At 31.7% G+C, this 14,114-nt stretch overlaps 1 protein-coding gene across 1 annotated transcript in view; it reads left to right on the top strand.

Annotated features, from left to right (window-relative positions):
* Positions 1-398: 398 nt before the first annotated feature.
* The window catches only part of LOC135952524 (UPF0047 protein YjbQ-like), a 109,989-nt gene continuing 96,273 nt past the window's right edge, over positions 399-14,114 (top strand). The window contains exon 1 of the mRNA XM_065502523.1: positions 399-538. The gene's annotated coding sequence lies outside the window, so the exon portion shown is untranslated. The remainder of the gene's footprint in view (positions 539-14,114) is intronic.

The raw sequence follows: 14,114 nt of genomic DNA, 5'->3' as shown, positions 1-14,114 counted from the left end.
AATGTTAAAAAACTAATATTAATTAATAATTAAAAAAAAGTGCTAAAATAAAATAAGAAACAGGTTTTATAAATAAATAAGTAAAGCAAACTAGAAATTCAAACAATGGCAACACCAAAAAAAAACCACCGGTTAAATATCGATTGTTAAACAAATGAAATATCAGCTCTAAAGCAATTGTGAATGAAATTAAATATAAAACAAATTAACAAACTAACGAAATTGTTACATTTTTGTGCTAATGAAATAAATAATTTCCATTAATGTAACAAGTGAGAGCAGTTTAAAGATTTTAATTAATAATCAAAAGTAATCGTATATGAATTTTCTTGTTTGTGTATATTTTTTATTAGAGTGTTTCTTTTATTTTCTCAGTGTCTGTAGTGTTATCGACCAGTTGTGCCATCCCTAACGCAATTGGGAAAAAAAAGTGTGCAAAATAAAATAATTTGCTGATAATAAAACAATAGTGTTTCGTTTGCAAAAAATTAAGTGTTTTTTATTGAATATTGTTAGCAAACAGTGATTTTTCAATAAGGTAAATGAAAAAAGATGATGTTTGTCATGAAAACATAGAAAAGATGGTGTTATTTTCTTAAAAAACGCATTGAATTTACCCAAATGGCCAAGAATTTTTCTATCCACTTGTTCTTGTTTTTTTTTCCTGTGATGATTGATAAAGAAAAGTGTTTTTTCCTTAAGCTCTGAGTTGATGGATTTATTCAATTGGAAAATGCATGTCATTATTGTTTATAATTCGTATTAGTCCAAAGTCAATTATACTTAATTGTTTAGTTTAATGGATTGACCTTATTTGTAAGGTAAAAAAAAATGATTTGAAAAAAAGTGATAGAGGGCAATTTTTATTTACATATTTATTAAAAAAGCATTATATTCAATAAATGAAATTGCTAGCAAGGAGTGTGGTGTTTAACTTTTTCATTTGGAGTATGTCGTCACCCTAAATTAAGTAAAATTTATTGAAGTGCTCAATTATGGTGTTGTCCGTCCAGCATAATTCACAAAATGTATGTGTTCTATGATTTGTTTTTTCATTCCCTTTGTTATTTCTACATTTTCCATTTGTGAGCCCAGAAAGTAAATATATTCTCAATCGTTATAGATAGCGGAGTTGATATATCGCTTTCCATCTTTCCGTATTTCCGTCTGTATGTAGAAATCAACTTTCCGAAGCCACCACATAACTTACATCATTATATCCGCTATAGTCGCAGTTCGATTGCTACTAAATTCAGGAGTACCGGTCAACAAATGGCTGAGATATAACCAGTAAATAAACACACATAATCGGAAACTCTCCTGTCAAGAACTTAACTCAGTTATCAAAACTGTGCGGTTAGAATTTATTAAGGAGTGAGATCAAAAAATCTTAACATACATAAATGTTAATAATAAACAAACCACTAAAACTACAGTTTTTATTTTTTTTGTTACAACTTCCTAAAAATATTATTTTTATATTCCTAATCAATAGTGATGAATTTCTGAACCTTTTCTGGAAACCCTTCCATTCAGGTTTTTATAGTAGTTCATTTCCGTTAAAAATCTACCATACTTTTGGACATCTTTTTTGAGCTCTTCAATTCTCTTTAAACAATAGCCCAAAATCTGCAGGCAGTTTGGAGTATTTGACTCTCTTGGAACAAATACCACATTATTGCTCTTTTGCCACTCAAGACCTTGCTTACCATAGTGATAGGATGCCAAATCAGGCCAAAAATAATTGGACACATTAAGAAGTCTTATGAATGGAAGCATCTTATTCTGTAAACATTCATTGATGTAAATTTCGGTATTTATAGAGCCCTTTGTAATAAATGTTTGGCTTTTTTTGCGGCAACTGCATATTGCTTGCCATAACATTTCTACAACATTCCCTCGGGCATCAGCAACATAAAAATATTGACCCGGAAGCTTCAAAAATTTTGCCAGAACATACGTTTCGTCATCCATTATGCAGAAGGTATATTTTTTTTATAAAATTGATTGTTTGGCCAACTTTTTGTAGGACCATATTGGGTTTTGTTGAAAATATTTAATAATTTTAGTACGCACTTTTTTCTCGTCATTCATTTTAATCAGATTAACAACAAATTAACATAATTGACATTAAACATAAAAAACTGTCATACATTTCAAATATAACTTGATCCAAAAAAAAAAATCAAAATAATAGTTGGGTTAAAAGTTTTAAGGAAAATCGTTTATTACTTTGTAGGGAGGTGACTCAACCCCTAATCCGATTCATTCCTTTTTTGGTTAAACATCGTGTCGTAATATGAAATTGATTCATATACAACTCAATTATGAAAAAAAAAATTCCCCGGGAGTTTTTTCCCTTTTCTCATTTTTCCTATTTAAATTCTATGTTGAAAAAACGCAAAGGAAAAACTCCCGGGGAATTTTTTTTCATAATTGGTCTAATAAACTTTAAAGACATTCACAATCATAGTACAAAAGATATTTGAAAAAATGTGCCACGCCCACTAATCCATTCCCGCCCATTTTCAGCCAAACTCCGTACAGTGATAAGAAACTAATTCATACAAAGTTTAGATACTTTTACGATTATAGTTCTCCAGATATTCATAAACAACTATTTACTTTTTATGGGAGGTGCCACATCATCTGTTCCGATCCCTCCCATTATTAAATAGACTTTATGCACTGATAAGACATTTTATCATAAAAAGTTTGAAGACCATCACAATTATAGGTCTGCAAATATTCGCCCATTTATCCAATTCATCCCATTTTCAGCAAAGATACGCACAATGAGAGCGAAGGAAATTCCGCGAAGTTTTTCGGCTTTCACAGTTTTTGTTCACCAGATATTAAATAATAGCTATTACCTTTGTATGGGAAGTGGCACGCATATTTCCAGTTTCAAAGTTTGAGTTCACCAGATATTCCATAATTACTATTTACTTTGTATGGGAAGAGCCACGCCCACTTGAAATTTCAAAATAATATGCAGCAATTAAAAGCATAATTTTAAATTGCAATTATATTCAAAATATCAATGTTCAATGTATGTATTTTGTCTTTATTTTGGATTTTTATTAATTACATGAATCATGGATTACTCAATGTTTCTTAAATTTACATCACCACATTCGGATAAAAAATCAAACATGATCATCATTTAGTCCCGACTCTTTAAATTATCTTTTAGTCCTCCTGTTTGCTGTATCAAAAATGTCATCCATCTACACTAAAATATTTCAAAACCGAATGAGAATGAGCATATGCAATGAAACAATATTCAAATGGCCATTAATTTATATTTTTTTTAAAAAAGAAAAAATAGAGAATGCTGACTTTGCTTTTATATTCAATTCCTCGATAAATAAAGTATAAATTTCTCGATTATTATCTTTCACTTATCAATAATAAATATTTGTGAAAATTAAAAACTTCTACGATTTTAATGAGATACAATTCGCTACAATATCATAATATACTAAAATCATAAATGGGGTTATTAAGCTTATATTATCTTGTGTTGTGTTGTTTTATTTTCATTTCCTTTTGGTTTGGTTTTTGGAAAATTCTTCCAAAAAATATTAAAAACATCCAAGTACACTTCATACACACATATTAACACTTGACGAATCAAGTGTGTCTTAATGGGAACGTAATAATAACTTTTAAAAATTTATTTAGTTTTACGTGTGCAGAGAGTAATTGAAAGAAATAAATGGATATTTATGGGGAAAAAGAGATTTTTATTACAAAAAAAAAAAAATAATCATACAAATGTGGCAGAATGAATGTGGATTGTTTGCTTCAGCATAATGTGTAGCTAGCTTAAAGTGGAGAAAATTGTAAACAAAATATTAAATCTGTGCCAAAAAAATCATAGTTTATAAAAAAAAAAATTCAAAAAAAGCCCAGAATATACAGAGAGTGACAATACAATGGCAACCTTTTGAAATCTATATTCCTTAAATTTAGTTTTCAAGATTTGCGAAAATTTAAAAACCAAAATATTTAGCGTTTTTAGTGCTCGATTGACGCAAAAAAATCTGTGTTTACCATTCAGTTAAAAAAAAATTATAAAAATATTTCGTTGGACAAGCACTGTAAAAACCCAACATTGCGAGGAAGACCTTGTACAACTAATCCAAGACAAGATAATTTAATAGCAAGAGAGTTTAAGAAATTCTGCAAAAATTACTCCCCGGGAGGTATTATTAGCCGCATGGCAAATGAGGCTGGTTATGATTGCTATCGCCCCGCTAAAGAAGCTGTTATTTCTACAAAAAAAGGCAGTATAATTTTAGAGTACTTAGAATTAATTCGTGCAAAATTTTATCCGGATTGCTGCAAACATATTTATAACTGCTCAAACAGTATTCCGGTGGAAAATTTCAATGGGGACTAGGTGAAATCATAAACCAATATTTCAATACCAAACAAACTTTGTTGAAAATTTCAGCCAGCTTGATCCTTTCGTTTGGGCCCTATCGTGTTTTCAACAGACAGACGGACCGACATAGCTAGATCGTTTTAGAATCGTATGAGAACCCAAAATAAATATACTAATGTCGGTCTGCGACAAAGATTTTGATCTGTTATAAACGGAATAACAAAATCATTATACCCCCATCTCTATTGATGTTGGGTATAAAAACAAGGGATATCCAACAAAATACTGAGTCCCTAAAAGCCCTGAAAACTTTTTGTAAAACTTGTAAAATTTAGTGTCCATTGTTTGGTCAATGCCATAATAATGAATACTTTTTAGTTGGTTTTCTTTTTCAGAATTTAATTATGTTCTGATTCTTTTTTATTTCTTAAGATTTTTTTGGAATTGTGAGCTATTAAATGAATATTTGAAAAAGTTTACATTGTATTTTCAAACTACTTTATATTCAGGTTTGATATCAGCTTGAGATTTTTTAAAATTCTACCCTTTTTCATTGATTTTTGCAAAAGTCAGTCTAGTCTTTATGTTTGAGAATGATTTTTAAAATAGAATAAATGCAAATTTTTAAAATTCATTTTGACTTTGAGAAATTTTACATAAATTGCAATAATATTGTTTATGTATTTGTTAGAGCCATAGAGAAAATGCACATAGGGCGGAACTAGAAAAAACTTTAATAAAAAATTACTCAAAAAAGTTACAAATTCGAGTGTTGTTTCACATAGTTTTTTTACTAATAGATTCTCACCACTTAGGTTTTTGACAACAAAGTTAGCTCTTTGACAGGAGAGTTTCCGATCTGTGTGTATTATGTGAAGAAAAGTCGTTTGTCAGTTGTTTTTTGTATAATCCAGTTTTTACTGTAGTTTGAGAATGATTTTTAATTTTCAAAATTAATTTTGTTTTTGAGTAATCTATCTATCTATATATATAAAAATGAAATGGTCCATGTTAGTAATGGCATCACGTGAGAACGGCTGGAGCGAGTTGGCTGATTTTTTTTATTCGATTCGAAATTTTCAGTAGAAATTCTGTATAAAACTCGGAATTTTTTTTTGAGTCCAGTCAAATGTAATAAAAAAAAGCTCCCTAAAGTATGCAGTACAAATTTAGATATTTTATTTGCAAATAAATATGAACAGGCAGGTGAATGTGGGTTGGAGAAACTTGAAGAACTAACATTAGTAAATGCTACCGGGCGAAGCTACTAGTAAATGCTAATAGTTTTAAATAAATTAAAATTGAATATTAAATTTGATAATGATTTTATAATAACATTTGTTATCAAATTGAGACATTTTTAACTCTGACTGACTTAAAGTTTGAGAATGATTGTAAAAATTGAGGAAAACCAAATTTTAAAAATGTATTTTGAATTTGACTAATTTTACATTTATTAAAATTTAATATTAGATTTGAGCATGATTGAAAAAATAAAATTTTTATTTTTTTTCAAGTCAATCAAATTAAAATACGTATTTAGAGTTGAGAAATCTTTGCGAATTATCTATGACTCAATAAATGTGATAAAATGTCATTTGTCAGTTTCCTTTTGCATTTTCATGATGATTTTGAAGAAATTTATAACATTTTAATTTTGTTAAGTCAATTAAATTTCAATGTGAAATTACAACTTCTGCTTAGGCTTGAGAAACCTTTGAGAATTCTCTTTAACTCAAACAATGTGATGAAAAGTCGTTTGTAAGTTGCTTATTGTTTATTAATTAATTCATTTAAGTCAATTAAATACAAATATAAAATTACAACCTCTGCTTAGGCTTTGAGAACCCTTTGAGAATTTTCTTTAACACAAGCAATGTGATGAAAAGTCGTTTTTGAGTTGCTTATTGCATTTACATGATCAATACGACGAAAATTATAACATTTTATTCATATTTTTAATTATTTTAAATCAATTAAATTTTAATGTAAAATTCTAAATTCTGTTTAGACTTGAGAAACCTTTGAGAATTTTCTTTAACACAAGCAATGTGATGAAAAGTCGTTTGTGAGTTACTTATTGCATTTACATGATCAATACGACGAAAATTATAACATTTTATTCTTATTTTTAATCAATTAATTTTAAATGTGAAATTCTAAATTCTGTTTAGACTTGAGAAACCTTTGAGACTTATCCTTAACACAAATAAATTTTATGAAAAATCGCTTTTTAGTTGCTTTTTGCGGATCTGTGTTACGAACATTTTAACAGCTGTTTGTATTTTTTGGTTTCTTCAATATAATCAATAATCATTATTTTGAAAATATTCAAACAATTTTTAATTTCATAATTGTCCTTCGTATTTTTTCTTTACGTTAATCTATCCCAATCGTACGCTTCTTAACAATTTTTTTTTAAATTTTTTGTAAAACAATGTTTTACAATTTTTCAATTCCTATTTTTTTCTAAATTCCGATTCACATAGCCACCACATGGCAAGTGAATGCGCCATTAGCAAAAAGTAGGGATTTTTTGTTTGTGAATTAGAAATCAGGACACTATTAATCTTTCTGGATATAGTAAGGTTTCTGGGAACTACCTTTCGATCCAAGTATCTGGAAACTCGTTTTCTATGAAATTGAGTTATAGGTATCATCTCCTCTATTTGATACTTCAAGAGGTCAAAAAGTCACTTGTTTGTTTGTTTCTTAAGCTAAAATACCGGACCTTAGTGGGTTAAACATAATCAGCATTATTGTACGACGTTATAAATGTATGAAAAGTAAAACATAAGTTTTTCCTAACTACAAAACACAACAAACCCAATAAAAATGGGCAAAAAAGCACAAGTTTTTCTTTTGTTTTTCATTTGTTTGTTGTTGTTGTTGATGTTGCTGCTGTGTTTTTTTTTCAGTGAATTTGTTAGAAGCAGTAGAAAAAATGTAACAAACAAACAGACGAATTGTATCGTGGAGTACTGGAGGAAGTATGTAACAGACAGATGGGCAAAAAAACAAAAAAAAAAAAAATGAAAAAAATAGTGAGTGTAGTCCATGACGAAGAAGTGGCAGTAAAAGAATTGTGTGTGTGCGGAATGTGTGTCTGGTTTGTTGGTTGTCTTTTCAAGTGAAGTTGCAAGTGAAAATTGTGTCGTTTTTCTTTTTCTGTGTGTTAAGTTCTCCACAATTTTATTTTTGTGGTCGTAATGAAGGCACAAATTAAAGTCTAAAAAAATACAAAAGCATACAAAACAAAAACGAATAGAAATTATAAAAAAAATGCTTGCAAAAATAAACAACAGCAATAACTAAAAGGTGAATTAGGAAACTGCAATGTTATTTCAATAATTAAAAATAAACTAAACTATTGCAGACACTAGTACATTTACAATTAAAATAATTTCAAAGCTAAATAAAATTAATTTTTTGCACAACTCTGGAATTGTGTTTAAAGATTCATTTTAAATTTTAATGTTGAACTTTTGGTCGACAAAAGGAATTTTACCACAATAAAAGAATATAAACAATAAATTATTATAGAAATTTAATTGAACCCTTAAGACACAGCTGCCTTTCAGTCATTGGCTTATAAACGTGAGTTTATTTATGACAATTGTTAAAAGGAATTATTGGAAAACAAGTGTAAATAGTGAATTTCAAAAACCCTAATAGATTGCAATCAAATTTGCATGAAACTAAGATGATTTGGAAAATTATTTATTTTATCAGAATATATGGAGTCCGAGCCGAAAGATCTGCTTATATTTTGAGGCCAAGAACAAATCATGCCAATTCCGGATACTCTGTTCCAAAGTGAAGCGTATCCCAGAGTGAGCGTCCTGCATCGATAGAAACAAATAGTATTCGGACGGGGCAAGGTCTGGACAATAAGGCGGGTGTGGCAAATCGTCCTAAGCACTTCATTCTAAATAGTAACAGGTATTGCATAGCGAATCAGTTGCATTCGATAAAGGTTCCCTGTGATGGCCTGGTCAAATTTCAGCATCTCATAATAGATATGACCCTTTTGCTCACTCCAAATACAGGAAATTACCTTAGCGCCATGGATATTTGTCTTTGGTGTCGATTCGGCTGGTTGGCAGGGCTTCAACTCTTACGCTTCGGGTTTTCGTAATGGATCCATTTGCAAGTAATGATTCGGTGCCAAAATGATTTGCTTTTATAGCATTCAACCAGCATTTCAGACATACAAAAGTCTTTCAAGGTCTATCAGCTTAAATTCGTATGGTACCCGATTTCCCTGTATTTGGATGAACCCTCGAGCACGTTTTGAAATTGCTGCTAGAGTAGCTCCCAATGGTTTTTCAAGCTCTTGTTGAGTTTGACAACAATCTTCATTGGGTAATGCCTCCAATTTTTGGTCTTCAAACATTTTTGGTTGGCCTGAGTGATCTTTGTCTTCCGTGTCAAAATCACCACTTCTGAACCGAACAAACCATGTCTTGCACTTTGAAACCGATGGAACACATTCACCATAAGCTTTGATGAGAAATCGCTATGTTTCAGCGTCACTTTTTTCGAAATTTTCGAAGCAAAAACAACTTGGTTATTTAATAACGTTTAAAATTACATATAAGGGGTGATTTTTACACGGAAGACCAAGATCGCCCAGGCCAGCTAAAATAAGTTTGAAGATCAAGAGTTGGAAGCATTACTCCATGAAGATTGTTGTCAAACTCAACAAAAGCTTGCAAAATCGTTGGAAGCTACTCGAGCAGCAATTTCAAAAAGTTTGCGGGCAGTAGGATTCATACGAATTAAAGCCGACAGAGCTTGAAATACGATTTTGTATGTCTGAAATGCTGCTTGAACGCTATAGTAGAAAATCATTTTTGCACCGAATCATTACTTGCGATGAAAAATGGATCCATTACGATAACCCGAAGCGAAAATTCCCAATTTTCATTAACTGGGATTCTTGTCAGTTTTCTGGAAATTATTTATTATTGTTGGCGGTGATAAATTTCTGAAATTTAAAAAAAAGAAAAATCTATTCATTAAAAATGGTTTGTGGATGATTTACATTTCAAGGCGTCTAGAGTAGATTTCATACGTCTGTATTTGAAGAGTTTTTCAACAAATTAAATGACCGCAGGATCCATTTCCATAACCGATTCAGGTTTGACGTAGTTAAAGTCAGACGAGTAAAGTGTATTCCTTAGTGATGGTTCACACACGTCAAGTTTACTTGAGCAAGTCCTGAGTTTATACACTAAATACACTAAATACACCAAATACTCAGAGGGCGTTGTTTCTAGGCAACGACAGATGGCAGCACCATTATCCTAGACCAGCTATAGCAGACCAATCATCTACTTAGCTGGATCAACAACCGATTAACGAAACTGACACAAGGCAATAATAACAATCGATTGAATCCTTATGGCAACATCATACATGTATCCGAAGACCCGCTACAGCAGACCAATCATCTACTTAGCTGGAACAACAACCCTTTAAACTGATACAATTCGTATAAGATGGAGATGCTTTGTGGAAGCCAAATGCCCCCAAGTGGGGTAATGGAGAGAAAAAATATAATAAGTGTAGCCCAGTTTTGGTAGATTTAACCTTCGTTTAGGAATATTGAGCATACTGAAGAAGAAGCGGCTGATTGATTTAAAGTCATTTGCTGTCCAGTTTGATGGGACATAGCACTGAAACAGGCTCTGAAGATTGTCAGGAGCTATGGAGTTTCATTATCAATGTTCTCCTGTAAGGTCGCTGTAATGATACCATCAGGAACTGGACAAAGGGAAAGCTACTTTTAACTGCCCATCGTGTGATCGGAACATTCGATCGCTGAGAGTTGGGTTCCCCACAGCGTACCTGGTCTGAGAGTGATATCATATACACATCAATTCTTACCAAAGTTTTAAGTAGAAGTCGTTTGTCATGGTATGATATACATATTTTCCCAGCTTAGGAGATGAAGACAATCTTTTGATGGGAAATGAGACAGGCCCAAGCAGGCCCTGAAAATTATCATGAGCAATGGCGTTAGAGTATCCATCATGATACCATCAGGACCTGTATATTTAAAGGGTTGGAAGCTTTTAACCGCCTGTCATATGCGATGCTCTGTTTTTGGGACATTAGACATATAATATGAAATATTTTTCCCTAGACTGAGAGTTTATTTCCCGACAGCCAAAAAAATGTAATTCCAAATCTACTCTTCTAAAATTTGTTACAAACTTTACAACAAATTCAACACACTTCCTTTCCCCAATATAGAGTATCAATATTGCATTCACTTCGACAATTATATGGCACAAAAAATTGATTTTTTTTTCTGCTGTTGTTGCTATCACTTCCCTAGCTGGCTGCTAATATTGTTTGCTTGTTTATTCTATATGGTTGGGTTGGTTATATTTCATTGTTTAAAAAGACGTACGTGAAACGTACAGTGGGTATGGCAACAGACAACAGTTTGTACAAAAAAAATAAAAAAACCAATGTATTTTGTTTATATAGTTTATGGGATTTTTGTTCTAGCTTATGACGAAAGAAAAACAAAACTAGAATTAGGTCAACAGTGTCATAAATGGAATAGTGTATAAACGCAAATTTTGCCAACCCTAAATAAATATTTGTTGAAAAAATTCCTTAACGAAATGAATGCGCCACTGATCCAGGTTAAAGAGACAATGCTGTATTAAGCATAACAAAACATTTACATACATATTTGAAATGGAATTTTTAAATGTTTGGTGATCGAAAACGGTTGGCTGCTTGTTCATGTCAAAATGTTGAAATTTATTAAATGCATTAGTTTATAATCAATCTAAGAGATAAAGTGTAGATCTTTCATATAAATTATTTTCCTCTAGGTTGAATTACATGTCTTTATACTCCAAAGCAGTGGTCGGCATAAACTGAATATGAATCTAGGATTATAATAACATCCATTTTCTTTCTCTGTTGTAATCTTAGCTGTTATTGATTGTGATTTTTGTTTCTAATGTTATAATTGTTGTTTACAGGCCGAAACAATTATGTTCGGCTGCTGGTGCTTATGAGTGCCGACCATTGCTCTAGTGATATCAAACCTATGACCAATGTTAGTATTAAGTTTTTTTTTCATGCTTCAACCAACTGCACCAATATCCGTTCTTACTTCCCTAGATTTTCAATTTCAAGCTCTTGAAAAACCGTTCGATCACTTTTTTATGTGCTTTAAAACACAATATGCAAAGATGGCAATTGCAATTGTTTTTTTCTGCTTTCATAAGTAAAACTCAATTGAAATTCTCTTTTCCATTGTTTCTATTTGCGTGTAGTTTTTCGTGCAGAAATTTATTCGTATATTTTCTTGTTGGTTTTTTTTTTTTTTATTTAACGAATTCCTAATTTATCGTTATTTTTTTCGTTTTAGAGTTTAACCAAAAACAGTTGCATTTTTACGAATAATTTTCTTAGAATTTTTCAAAAAAGAAATATAATCCTATTCTTACCATTTCAATAGTTTTTTTTCTTTTTACCACAAATTTACCGTTTGCCGTTATTTTCTTTTTTCCTTTCTTCTTTATCGTTTGCCTTTAACTGTGTATTATTGTTGTTGCTGCTGCTTTCAAAACAGTCTCAAAACAGGAAATACTACAAATTGTTCTCTCTCGCTTCTTTTAAACTTCTATATTCATGCATTCACTTAAAGGTATTTTTGAAATACATACCTGCATATGTATTTATAAAGTTTAATGTTGTATTTGTAGTATCCCAGCAAACACAGAACTTTGGGTATTAAATTGAGAATAATGATTTATTAATCATTAAATAAATTCACTACAAACCACATTATGATGTTGCAATGTTAGTACTCAAACATCATCGATATTTATTGAAACACACAAAAGTAGTGGAATAAATTTCTATAGGATTGAATGCCGAACACGATTGATTTCGGAAAACATGCAAAATATGATCAAAGCTCAATTATCTTCACACTATTGTCCAAATAATTTGGGAAAACAATCGTCTCATTTAAATTAGTCAAGTCTCTATAAAAAGCATTAATAACAACATTAAACTTTGTGAAGTTTATCTTCATCAATGTTGTCATAACTCAAAACATTAGTAGTATCCCTCGTAAAGAAAATAAGTATTGAAAACATTTTATTAACAATTATTCAATATTATAATTTATCAAAAATGTCTCGAGTTCCAATAACAGCCCTCATCATGATTTACCAGTCTCATCGAAGAAGAATGGTCCAATGATGACTCCAGCCCAAAATCCGCACAAAAGCAGTGATACGTCAGTTTTGAATGATGATAAGGCTATAGTAGAGTAGAATTGGCTGTATGACTCAAAAATGCGGGATTTTTTTAAATTTTTTGAGTTTAATTTTGAAACATTTGTACAATATAAAATTATTTTAAGTATTGGTCATTGTTAGCTATGAACTTTTCCCATCTTTCTGGAAACATATGGATTCCAAGCCAAAAGAACTGCTCGTATTTTGAGACCAAGAACGAATCAAGCCAATATCGGATACTCTTTTCCAAAGTGAAGCGTATCCCAGAGAAAGCGTTCTGCATCGATCGAAATAAATAGTAGTTGAATAGGTCACGGTCTGGACCGGGTGAGGCATTGCAACATGTGGCCGCATATTCTGTTCGTTTTTCAGTCAATGCTCGCTTCAAATGAATATGTTGCGTTCGGTATAGGTTGCTTGTGATGGTCTGATCAGATTTCAGCAGTTCATAATCGATAGAACCCTTTTGCTCCTACCAAATACTGAGAATTACCTTAGCGCTATGGATATTTGGCTTCGGTGTCGAATCGGCTGGTTTGTCGGGATTTAAATACGATGTCATAAGCTTCGGGTTATCGTAATGAATCCATTTTTCATCGCAAGTAATGCATAATTTCGGCCATGCAAAATCGTATTTCAAGGTATCTTGGCTTCAATTCGAATGTTACCCAATTTCCCTGCTTTTGGATGAATCATGTTGCTCGTAAACGTTTTGGAATTGCTGCTTGATTAGCTTCCAATTATTTAGCAAGTTCTTGTTGAGATTTACAACAATCTTCATCGTGTAATGCCTCTAATTCTTGGTCTTCAAACTTTTTCGCTAGCCTGGGCAATCTTTGTATTCCTTGTCAAAATCACCACATGATAAGGCTAGAGTCATTCCAATCCTCAAATCTGAAAAGGATGCGACTACGGTAAAATCCCACAGGCTGAGATCTCCCTTGGCACCTGACGCAAAGGCTATCAGCTACCGGCACCACATTTCAAGCATGGATTGCGGATATAGCTTAGCCCCACCACAGCATTAAACGCCACTGTCAGTCAGATTTCACAGGGATTAAACCAGCAGAGGCCTTGTGAAAGGACTATCTTGTTGGTGCAAAACTTGTCGAAGGTTTTCGTCACTGCCTGTCATGCCACACTCTTTCACAATATTCTGCAGTCCATAACGCCCAACAACATGTAAAAATGGATCCTAAACTATCTGAGTAGCCATCATTCGTTTAGAGCAGACATGCGCAGCCCATACCACAGTTGTCGAAAATCAAATCATAAGTATTCTTATGCTCTTACATTTTAGTAGTCGTTGTCCACTCAACGAGACAACTAAGAATACGCATGAGCACTGGTGTATGACTTTTTCTTTATTTTTTCAGTTTTTGTATTTGTGTGTTTGTAGGTGCACTGAATAAAATAAAGAATTGAATGTGTTGGTGAGA

The sequence above is a fragment of the Calliphora vicina genome, chromosome 2 (assembly GCF_958450345.1).
Source record: "Calliphora vicina chromosome 2, idCalVici1.1, whole genome shotgun sequence".
Taxonomy (NCBI): Eukaryota; Metazoa; Arthropoda; class Insecta; order Diptera; family Calliphoridae; genus Calliphora; species Calliphora vicina.
This window is presented reverse-complemented; position numbering and strand designations above follow the sequence as displayed.